The sequence below is a fragment of the Ovis canadensis genome, chromosome 4, assembly GCF_042477335.2.
Source record: "Ovis canadensis isolate MfBH-ARS-UI-01 breed Bighorn chromosome 4, ARS-UI_OviCan_v2, whole genome shotgun sequence".
Classification (NCBI taxonomy): domain Eukaryota; kingdom Metazoa; phylum Chordata; class Mammalia; order Artiodactyla; family Bovidae; genus Ovis; species Ovis canadensis.
The window spans coordinates 135,150,247-135,162,597 of NC_091248.1; positions in this window are offsets into that span (position 1 = coordinate 135,150,247).

Genomic DNA, 12,351 nt, shown 5'->3' on the forward strand with positions numbered 1-12,351 from the left:
GGAAACATGTCTGCCCACCTACCCTCTCCCCTTTAGGGGTCTCCCCACCCCAGACCCCTGCCTGAGGACAATCCCTCCCCAGACAACAATAAACCCTTTCTTCAACTTTGTTCTCCAGTGAGGTCCACTCCGATTTCAATGCTTTCTCACTGGACACTCTTCTAGTGTTCAGGGTCCTGGCACCAAAAGATGCTGGGAGAGGGGCACATATGCTTCTCTCCCTTCAGGGCCATTGGTCAAGCCCCAAAGCGAGCTCATTCCGAAAGACATAGGCTTGCTGCAACTTTGGATTCATTTCCTCAGCTCCTTTCCTCTCTCCCTGTCTTTTTTGTTTTCCTTTTTTTTTCTTTCCTTTTTTGTTTTTGCTTTCTTCTTTTAATCATGCTTATATGTTATTTTCTTTTTTTGTTTTTTGTTGCTTGTCTTTTTAAGATAACCAATGTAGGCTTATACATTCACGTCTCAAAATTCTCGTGCAGATCACTTAGCACGAAAGTTGCAATTCTTCTCTTCCTGTTGGTTCAGCCTCTTTCTCTCATGCGGAGTGTCTTTCTAGTTGTTCAGTTTGTTTTCGTATTTTAAGTTTACAATTTGTTTTCTCACAACATCAAAGTCCAAGTTTCAACTATTGTGTTTTAGCATTTTGTTTCAGCCTTCTTAAATTGTACTAGTAGCTTTCGTTTCATTTTCATCACTTTAGTTTAGTTCTTTTCTCCTAGTTCCCTTAGAGTTTTGCGAATGTTCCATTTCTCCAAATCCCACGTTTAACTGTATTTTAATGAGTGTATGTATTTCTGTCCTAAGAAAATATCTGTACTTTTTTCATGTCCCTCTCTACCCGACCACCTGTTTTATCCAGGTGTTAATTATAGCAGGCCCCACTTTGAGTCCACATTGCATTCCCCGGCTTTTCTTTTTACATGGTCGTTATTTTCCCGCTATTTTTCTCTTTCCCATCCTCCTCTCTCCCCCCGCCCCATTCTATGTAGCCTTTTTCATTATTTCCCCTTGTACTAGCTGTAAATGTTTCTTCATCATGTTCTAGATTCCCGCTGTGTCTTTTCCTTTCCTCATTTATTTTCCATGATATAATTGTTCGTGCACCTTTTCTGCAAGTGACTCAGATGGGTTCTTGTATAGCTTATCCGTTTCATATGTTCGACAGTCTTTTTATATATTCCACATTGGTTCCACAGTCATCAATGTCTTTTTCCTTCCTATCTCCTTGGCTGATAAACAGTGCTTGCTGTGTATTTACTAGCATACTTTGGAGTCGTGCCTGTTTCAGTGGTGGTTTTATCACGGTATGCCAGTGCGGGTTAGCTGTTCACTTCCAGGATTTTTTTTTTTTTTTTTGAGGACTATCCATGGCCTTTCTCTAGTGTTCTTTAATTCTGCCACAGTGAACACTTTCCCCTTTCCCCACACTCTCCACACACTATTGTGAGTTTCTGATATTTCCATTGTCTCATGTAGTTTTGCTAAAAGGAGACGTTTATTTTAGCTTCTTCATTTTTCACTAGCATCCATATACTCGAAGAGTGTTTGCCTTGTGCCCATTTTTATTGGGCTGTGTATTCTTATTGAGTTATTTAGCGCCCAAATAGTCTCGGAAGTAATCTCCTTTGTCAGTTTATTTTTTTTTCTTTTTTCATTTTATTCTTTTTTCTCCCTTTCTGAGGTGTTTTTTCAACCTGGTTTATCTGTACAAAGTTTTTAACTTTAATTTATAGGTCTTGTTTTTATTTTCATTTTGTGGGGTAGGATCACAGAAGGTTCTTGCTGAAATAATTAGATAAGATTGCTTGTTATATTTATGTATAATAAATAAGTTTTTAAAAGTTAAGTTATGGTTTTTACAGGGGACTTTGTAATCATTTTGCGTTTTATTTTTTGTGTAGGCACGTGGCTCTCAATTTTTTTACATACTGGCCAGTTTTCCCAGCACCACTTAAAAGATGGTCATTAATATCCACTGTTATCCTCTAGCCTCCATCCATTCTTTAATCTGCTTAGCTGTCTCTGAGTGAACACGCATATTCTTTGACTGGGGAAGATTAAATCTTGTGAAAAATTGCCCATGATAATTGTTTGAGGTTATATATAATATTTTCCACAATATTTTATTCTCCCACCCTGGAGCATGGAATTCTCCTCTCTCCCTCACAGCTCCTTTGTCCCTAGCTGTATTATTATGTTGTAATTGGTAATGTGATTTGATTCTTTTTTTTTTTTTCATTAAGGGGAATTTGGAAAACAGACTTCTGCTATATTTCTATCCTGGGACATTTTGCTTCATTAACTTAAACACAATTTTGATGGCATCACAAGGGTTTCCCGTCCCACTGTTTCCTTTTTCCAACCTGCATTCATTCTTTTCTTCTGATTATTTCTGTAGTTGACTCCAAAAAGTATGTTGAGATTATTTGAAGGATCTGTGGCCTCTCTTAAGACTTGATTAGTATGTGTATTTGTGGTTTTGCTCTATATTCTTGTTGAATTTGATCTATTTTCATCTGTGTATTGCCTGTAATATTCTAAATTTGTGGCCATTGGCCAGGACAGACTGTGCCTTGTTTTCGGAGGTGTTTTACATGTGCGTTCTAAGAGCTTTCAAAGTGACTTAGAAAATTCACTGTGAAGATCAGCCTTTTTCTTTCAAGAGAGTTCCACCATAGTTGGGGATCTCAGAGCTTGGTAATTTTTCTTACAGTTTCTGGATGTCTTTCATTCTTTGAGGTTGAACTTATTAAACTCATATCCTTTTCTCCTGAAGTTGTCATTTATGTCAAAATAGTCCTGATTCATTGTGATCTTATTGTTTCTGTAATCTTCAACTATAGTTTTGTTTATTTACCTTCTTCATTATTGTCTTTATTTTTTTATTACCTTTAACTTTAAATCCTTTTCATTTCTTTCTTTGCTCTGAGCTTTTCTCTGGTTATTGAGATTGCTTTATGCGTTGTTAGGGGCTTTTAGTTTCCCTTTAGTCTGTCTATCGTCTATGAATTTTTTGATTCCCCTTTTTTCCAGTAATTTTCATCATTGTTTTTGGTGCTTCTTTTCTGTACTTAATGCCTTTGCTCACACGTTAGTCAAAAAGATCCTGATACAAAATTTTATTAAATTTACTAAGTGACCCCCAAATTGACTTCTGGAAAATTATGCACTTAATAATTATTCCCACTTGGATGCAATGTACTGAAGATACAATTCACATCCCAGTTTGTGTAAAGGGTTTTCCTGTTTTGACCCTTATTGGTGTAGGTGTTTCTTTTGGAGTTGCTCCAGGTTCCCCTTTGTGTCTCTGTAGTAACATGCTTTTGAGTGCATATGTTAACAATTTTCTTCTTCAACTGAAATGTCATTTAACTTGCAGCATCTTCTGTTATTTTAAATTTGATATAGCAATTTGCCACTCCACCTCTTTTGACTTTCATTGTGTGGGAAAATCTTTTTCTCCTCATTTTTCAGTCTTATATGTTTAGGTCTGTACTGTTTTTTTATGCAGCAAATAGGGCTTGTGCTTCTTCAGCCTGTCCTACAAAGCTATTTCAAATTCTAAAAGATGATACTGTAAAAGTGCTGCACTCAACATGTCAGCAAATTTGGAAAACTCAGCAGTAGTGACAGGACTGGAAAAGGTCAGTTTTCATTCCAATCCCAAAGAAAGGCAATGCCAAAGAATGCTCATACTACCGCAAAATTGCACTCATCTCACACACTGGTAAAGTAATGCTCAAAATTCTCCAAACCAGGCTTCAACAATATGTGAACCATGAACTTCCAGATGTTCAAGATGGTTTTAGAAAAGGCAGAGGAACCAGAGATCAAATTGCCAACATCCACTAGATCATAGAAAAAGCAAGAGAGTTTCAAAAAATCATCTATTTCTGCTTTATTGACTACACCAACACCTTTGACTGTGTGGATCACAATAAACTGTGCAAAATTCTGAAGAAGATGGGAATACCAGACCACCTGCAGGTCAGGAAGCAACAGTTAGAACTGGACATGGAACAACAGGCTGGTTCCAAATAGGAAAAGGGGTACGTCAAGGCTGTAAATTATCACCCTGCTTATTTGACTTATATGCAGAGTACATCATGAGAAGCGCCGAGCTGGATGAAGCACGAAGGTCTCCGCGTAACCTGGAGGGGCTCCCGGCTAAGACTAAGTGCCCCCTTGTGGCTGTGGCCCACGGGGGGGCCCGCTCACCCTACACCTGAGGGACCCCTGTGTCTTTGGGAGGTGGCCTGGGGGAGGTGGGAGGTGGGATGGAAGAAGGAGCAGGTTCAGAGTTTAGACGCAGAATGGGCATCTGAACGGTGCCGGTGGAGGGGAGGGTGGGGGTGGGAGTGGAGGTGCAATTAGACCCTGGTGGAGGGGGGCGGGGCCCGCGGACCTTTGTGCGCCCCCAGCTCTGCTCCTCGCCCCTCACTGGGTGTGCCAAGGGCAGGAGGGGCTCAGAGTGCCCCAGGAACCTTGGTTCCCCGCGCTCCACCCTCGGTCTGCGGGTCTACATGGCGACCTGCGGGGGAGAGCCAGCTCCCTCCCTGTGGGCGTCGGCGGCCTCCTTCCCAAAGGCCACACCCCCGCAGGTGGCTCTGTCTGCCGCCTGCCTGCTCAGGGCTTCTCCGTGCCAAGGGTGGTCACGGCGGCCAGAGTGGTCCTAGAGCCCTGGGTTGTCTCTAGCAGTGAAGACACTGTGACCTCCTTCCTGAGCGCAGCACCACCATCAGCGCTGTGGCCCGGCTCAGCTGCCCACTGGTCCTGTGGGGCTGGGAGCTTTTCAACATCCCGGGAGCTGAATCCAACCTCGGCTGGCTCTCATTTGTCTGGAAGATGTAGCTTTAAACTTTCCCCAAACGCAGAACTCCTGGTAAAGAATGTATAGCAAACAAGGGAAGGACCTGCCCCAGTGTAGACATGCCGGCCCTCCTGTAGTCGGGTCTGACCCAGTGTAGACACACCTGCCCCAGTCACGCCTGCCCCCGTGTAGATAACCTGCCCCAGTGGAGATAAGCCTGCCCCAGTGTAGACACACTGGTTGGTTATCTCGGAGCTACTCTCACATGGAGGTTGGCAGACTTGGCTCCAGCCTCCACAGGTACTTTCTTCCGCTTTGTAAAGAAAATTGTAGTATTTAGGACTAGGAGTAAATTTTTCTAAATTAAATGGATAACTCCTTACCCATGAGGGGTGCTGTAAGTTCCAAAAGTTAATTTGGAGTGTTTAGTTTTAACACGGAACCTGGGAGGCTCATCCAGATGTCAGCACAGTCTCCCCAGCCCCTCAGCTGAGGCCCCACAGAATGGCATCAGAGGGCCTGTTTGTTTACCCTGAGACCCTGTTGGATGTTTTCTTTCCAAGCTTTTGATTTTCAAATATTAAATAGCACTTCATAAATAATAGAGCCTGTTCCAACTGAGAACATATTTTCTGGCTTCTGTCCGAGCACACTGGGCAATGCCAGGCTATGAACAAGACCTTAGGCATGGCACTACACAGTGAGGCAAGGACCTGCAGTGTAGACCATCGTACAGAACATTATCCCCCATGGAGGCAGGGGCTTAGGGACAAGAGCTGCTCAGGTTCTACCCGGATCCAGGGGCTGAGGGGCATAGGCTGATGTTATCCTGGCCTGGCTGTCAGCCAGAGTGACAGCCGTGGCGGTGGCTGGAGACCTGGGTGGGAAGAAGTGTCCTGTGCAAATGCCCACATTTACTGAGAAGTGCTGAGCAATAGCTGAGATAGAGGAACGAAAGGCAAAGAGGAAAGGAAAGATACACCCATCTGTATACAGGGTTTCGAAGAATGGCAAGGAGAGAGAAAGGCTTCTTAATTGAGCAATGCAAAGAAATAGAGGAAAACAATTGAATGGGAAAGACTAGAGATCTCTTCAAGAAAATTAAAGATGCCAAGGGAACATTTCATGCAAAGATGGGCCCAATAAAAGAAACGGTACGGATCTAACAGAAGCAGAAGGTATTAAGAAGAGGTGGCAAGAATACACAGAAGAACTATACAGAAACAGCCTTAATGACCCAAACAAACACGATGGTGTGGTCACTCACCTAGAGCCAGACATCCTGGAGTGTGAAGTCAAGTGGGCCTTAGGAAGCATTACTAAATAAACAAAGCTAGTGGAGGTGATGGAATTCCAGTTGAGCTATTTCAAATCTTAAAAGATGATGCTATAAAAGTGCTGCACTCAATATGCCAGCAAATTTAGAAAATTCAGCAGTGAGAAAACTCAGACTGGAAAAGGTCAGTTTTCATTCCAGTCGCAAAGAAGGGCAATGTTCAAACTACCACACAATTGTACTCATTTCACATGCTAGCAAAGTAATGCTCAAAATCCTCCAAGCTAGGCTTCAACAGTATGTTAACCAAAAACTTTCTGATGTACAAGCTGGATTTAGAAAAGGCAGAGGAACCAGATATCAAATTCCCAAACATCCATTGGACCATTCTCAGCAAGGGAATTCTAGAAAAATATCTGCTTTATTAACTACGCTATAAAGGACTCTTACTCCTTGGAAGAAAAGTTATGACCAACTTAAGATAGCATATTGAAAAGCAGAGACATTACTTTGCTAACAAAGGTCTGTCTAGTCAAGGCTATGGTTTTTCCAGTGGTCATGTATGGATGTGAGAGTTGGACTGTGAAGAAAGCTGAGCGCCAAAGAATTGATACTTTTGAACTGTGGTGCTGGAGAAGACTCTTGAGAGTACCTTGGACTGCAAGGAGATCCAACCAGTCCATTCTGAAGGAGATCAGCCCTGGGATTTCTTTGGAAGGAATGATTCTAAAGCTGAAACTCCAGTACTTTGGCTACCTCATGTGAAGAGTCGACTCACTGGAAAAGACTCTGATGCTGGGAGGGATTGGGCGCAGGAGAAGAAGGGGACGACAGAGGATGAGATGGCTGGATGGCATCACTGACTCAATGGACATGAGTCTGGGTGAACTCCGGGAGTTGGTGATGGACAGGGAGGCCTGGCGTGCTGCGATTCATGGGGTCACAAAGAGTTGGACACAACTGAGTGACTGAACTGAACTTAACTGAAAGCCTTTGACCGTGTGGATCATAACAAACTGTGGAAAATTCTTAAAGACATGAGAATACCAGACCACCTTACCTGCCTTCTGAGAAATCTGTATTCAGGTCAAGAAGCAACAGTTGGAACCAGACATGGAACATCGAACTGGTTCCAAATTGGAAAAGAGTACATCAAGGCTGTATATTGTCACCCTGCTTATTTAACTTATACACAGAGTGCATCATGTGAAATGCTGGACTAGACGAAGCACAAGCTGGAATCAAGATTTCTGGTAGAAATATCAATAATGTTAGATATGCGGATGACCACCACAATAATGGCAGAAATCGAAGAGGAGCTGAAGAGCCTCTTGATGAAAGTGAAAGAGGAGAGTGAAAAAGTTGGCTTGAAACTCAACATTCAGAAAACGAAGATCATGGCATACCGTTCCATCACTTCATGGCAAATAGGTGGGGAAACAATGAAAACAGTGCCAGACTTTATTTTCTTGGGCTCCAAAATCACTGCAGATGGTGACTGCAGCCATGAAATTAAAAAACCCTTCCTCATTAGAAGAAAAGCTATGACCAACCTAGATAGCATATTAAAAAGCAGAGACATCACTTTGCTGACTAAAGTCCATATAGTCAAAGCTATGGTTTTTCCAGTAGTCATGTATGGATGTGAAAGCTAGACCATAAATTAGGCTGAGCACTAAAGAATCAATGTTTTCAATTCTTTAGTCTTGGAAAAGACTCTTGAGAGTCCCTTGGACAGCAAGGAGATCAAACCAGTCAATTCTAAAAGAAATCAACCCTGAGTATTCATTGGAAGGACTGATGTTGAAGCTGAAACTTCAGTACTTTCGCCCCCTGATGCAAAGAGCAGACTCATTTGGAGACCCTGATGCTGGGAAAGATTGAGAGCAGAAGAAGAGGACGACAGAGGAGGAGATGCTTGGATGGCATCATCCATTCAATGAACATGAGTTTGAGCGAACTTCAGGATCAGTGAAGGACAGGGAAGCCTGGTGTGCTGCAGTCCACGGGGTTGCAAAGAGCTGGACATGACTTAGCGACCGAACAACTGAAAAGTGCAGTTAGAGACAGAATGTGAATCAGCCGCGGTAGGGCTGGGGGGAAGGTGGGAGAGGATGCGGGACAGGTATCCTTGAGAAGGAGACAGAAACACCCTCTCACGCCTGGGAGGAAAAGCTTGCAGGTTTTTGGAGGCTGAGGAGATGGAGCCAGTGGGTCAGACGATTTCCTCTGTGAGAGGAGAGACTGGCTTCCGTGCTGCCTGAGTCGGGAAAGAACCTGGGAGTGGGGCAGCCTGGCCATGTGGAGTAGCTGCTGGGGAAGCAGAAAGGAATTCCTCCAGAAGGGCCTTGTGAGGCCCCTTTGCAGACTGAGTTAGAGGAGCACCAGCCGCCAAGGCGCGGGATTTTCCCTATGATTCTCCACAGGCCTAGGAAGTGACCAGTGTGCCTTCACACACTGGTGTGAGCCCCCAAGAAGCGAGGACCCCAGGCCGCTCTGCACTCTGCTCCTCTCCATCCCTTCCACACCAGCGGGTCTCACCTAGAGCGCCTAGATCTTCCTGACCCAGGGATTGAACCTGGGTCTCCTGCATTGCAGCCAGATTCTTTACCATCTGAGCCACGGGAGAAGCCCTTAACATCTCCGTGTATACCATCTGCTTTTCTGCTTTTAATTACGTGATCTCAGATTCCAGACTGAGCAAACTGAGCTGAGAGCGTCCCTAGGGACACAGACAGCCGTGCTTGAGCTTGGGGACAGGGCTGTGCCTTCCTCTGCCTTGGCTTCCCTCTCCAGCTGGGCTCTCACCACGCCTCGGGCAAGGAGAGCAGCTGTGCTGCGGTGGGCAGGGCCCTGCTGTCAGGAGGTGGGGCCTTGGGGAGGTGCGGAGGTCGTGTGGGTGGAGCCCCACGAATGGGGTCGCTCTCCTGGTTACAGAGCCCCCGGGAGCCCCTCTCCCTGTCTCTGTCTCATTCTCTCTGTCTCTGTGCTTCTGTGTCTCTTGGCTTAGGAGCCAGGGCTGCGAGGATCTACTCTGAGCTCCCGGGCTCCCAGCCTTGTCCATGGCAGTGGAACCAGAGCCTCAGGAAACCTCCCCACCAGCATGCGGTCTGCATGCGACCTTCCCAGGCTCCAGCCACGACTTCCCACCATCCTGTCCCTCCTGCCAAACTGCTTCAGTGAGCAGAGCTGGGTGCCAAACACATCCTATGAGCTTGTTTCTAAAATGATATTCAATCAGCATGCTTTCTGGTCCATTTCCTAATACCATAATGCAAGACACAGGGTAATTACTCCAAATGCAAGGAGATAAGGAGTCTTTCCTTTGGTTGCAAAGACAATTTATTCAGTGTTTCTTCACAGATGAATCCTCAGATAAAATACAAAACTGGAAAGGTTTTAATACTTTCCTATTTTATTTCTTGGCCAAAAAAAAAAAAAAAAGGAGAACAGATAATCATCAACAATAAAGCATCTTCTCTTTGTGAGCACAAGCTAAATGCCTCCTGCTTTCTAAATGTCACTGCTACAAAATACGTTTATAACTTCTGGAATCTGCACTGTTCCACGTGGGCTGCAGAGGCACCAGTGGGGTGAGATGTTCTGAACAGGACAGTGTGGCCCAGCTACACACCTCCAGGCCCCCTTCCACCCAGTGCAGGCAGGTGGGCGTCTCCTCGGGCTGTCCCCTCCCCTCGCCCTGTGCTGGCCATAGGTGGTGGCCAAGGGCTCAGAGCTCAGTCCTGGATGAGAGCATCACCATGAAGGACCGTGGCCGTAGGGCTGGACCGACCACCCACCCCCCACCTGCCACTCACACTTCACTGATGTGTCCCCGCCAAGGTACCAACCTCAGGCTAGAGAATAATCCATCCCAAAGAAAACTTTTGATCCGTTGGGAAAATGTAAAAATTAGGTGACAATTAAACCCATACCTGATGGTTTATTTTATGTCACCTTGGCTAGGCTGTGTGTCTTTCTATGGCAAGTTATATATGCTAGATATTTATAAACAGCAGTTAAGTCTCACAACCTGGAGGCTGGATGCCTGAGATTAAAGTGCTGACCTGGTTGGGTTCCTGTGAAGGCTGGCCTCACAGTTGCAGATGCTGACCTCTCCCAGTAACCTCCCTGGGGTCTCTTTTCTAAGGGCACTAACCCCATTCACTGGGCCCCATCCTCATGACTCATCACCTCCCCAAGTCCTCACCTCCTTACACTATTACTCTGGGGGTTAGGAGCCCAACATATGAATTTGGGTGGACATGAACATTCAGACCATAGCACCGCAGGACTGTTTGGGGTCAAACACCACCTAGACGTCACCATGAAGATGTTTTTAGATGGAACTGATAATTACGTCTGCAGACTTTGAGTAGAGCAGGTCATCCTCCATAATGATGGGGGCCTCCTTGAGTCAGCTGAAGGCCTTATGAGGAAACACTGAGCTTCCCCAAGGAAGAGGGGTCTGTGCCCAACCACGGCCTGACTCCAGCTGCAGCATCAGCTTGTCCCCGGGTCTCCAGCTGCTGGTCTTCCCTGCAGATTTCTTACTTGCCAGCCCTACAGTTGGGTGGGCTATTTCCCTAACATAAAGCAGTCTCTAGACAGATAATAGATAATTGATCAACAATAGACAGTAGAGCCTATTGGTTCTGATACACTCTATTTCCTGCTGCCTCTGACAAAGGGGTCAGCCCTGGGTCTGTATTTCCACAGTGCACGTGCCCACAGGGACTGCACAGAGGCTGACCTCAGAGGCGTGGGCTCTGGCCACTCCAGTTTGACCCCAGACACCACCCAGGCCGTGACAGGCCAGCACCAGCCTCTGGGTCTCTGCCATCGCCTCAGCCCCTTCCCCCTCCACAGAGGTGCATGGCCCTGTACCAGGGCCATGTGGGGCAGATGTGGGCAGCTCATGTGGGAGGACCTGGTTGGCACTAGGGGATAGATGGGTGGGTGGGAGGGTGGGTGGGTGGAGGGTGGGTGGAGGATGGTGGGTGGGTGGATGGAGGATGGTGGGTGGGTGGAGGATGGTGGGTGGGTGGATGGAGGATGGTGGGTGGGTGGAGGATGGTAGGTGGGTGGATGGAGGATGGTGGGTGGGGGTGAAACTATGAACAGCTGGATGGGTGGATGGGTAGACAGACGGTGGTTGGTGTGTGGGTCCACGGATGCGTAGATGGGTATGTGGATGATGAAAGGATGGAGGGAGGGATGAGCAGCAAGAGTCATCCCCTCTCTGCAGCTCCGAGCCTGCTCAGTCCAGGGATGATGTCCTCCTGCCTGGACTGCTGCAGTAGAAAACGACCCGCCCGTATCAGCGCTCACAAACTGCCATCCACTCTTCTCACTGCAGCGAGGAGTAACGCTTCACAGTGATGCTTGGTCACATCAGGCCTGCACCTAAAAACCTTCCATGACTTCCTTTTGGTCTGAATAACGTCCTCACCATGATCAGTGGGCTCTGTGGGACTCAGCCTCAGCCTTTACCATCTCTGTCCTGCCCTGAGCTCAGGCTGTCTCCAGGCTCCAGGGTCTCTCTTCCACTCTTCCACTCCTCGAGTGCCCCAGGGTCTCTCCTTGCCCCCAGAGCTGAGACATGGGGACGTTCTGCCCCAGCCTGTTACCGTCTTCTGGAGAACGCCTGCTCACCCTGCAACTCTAAGCAGAGGTGTCCCCAGCCCCTCACTAGCCTGTTGGCCCTCTGCGCCACCCAGGACCCTCTGCTCCTCATGCTCACCACCACGGCGCTCAGCCTCCTGTGGGAGGGGTCTGACCGTGTCTCTCTCAGGGCCTGAGGGAGCCCATGAGGGGCTTTCCCTCACCGTTGTATTTCCAGTGCTAGATCAGGGTAAGTGCTGGAAATCCTAGATTAGCTATGAAAGCTACATGATGAAGCTGGGGCAGCATGGTTTCTTGCAAAGGGCCAGGCGTAAACTTCTCCTCCAGGTCCATGTGGTCTCGGTCACAGCAGCTTAGGGCTGCCCTTGAAGCTCATAGTAGCACAGGGGATACGACCAACAAGCATGGCTGAGTGCCAATAAAACTATTTACACAAACACCGATGGACTCGTTCAGACCAGGATTCATAGTTTGCTGACGCTTGATGACTTGCTGAGTCATGTCTGACTCTGCAGCCCCGTGAACTGCAGCATGTGAGGCTTCCCTGTCCTTCTCCATCTCCCAGAGTTTGCTCAAGTCCATGTCTGCAGGGGGCGCTCCGCAGAAATAGAGGCAGTGGAACTTCCCTCAGCAAAGCCGA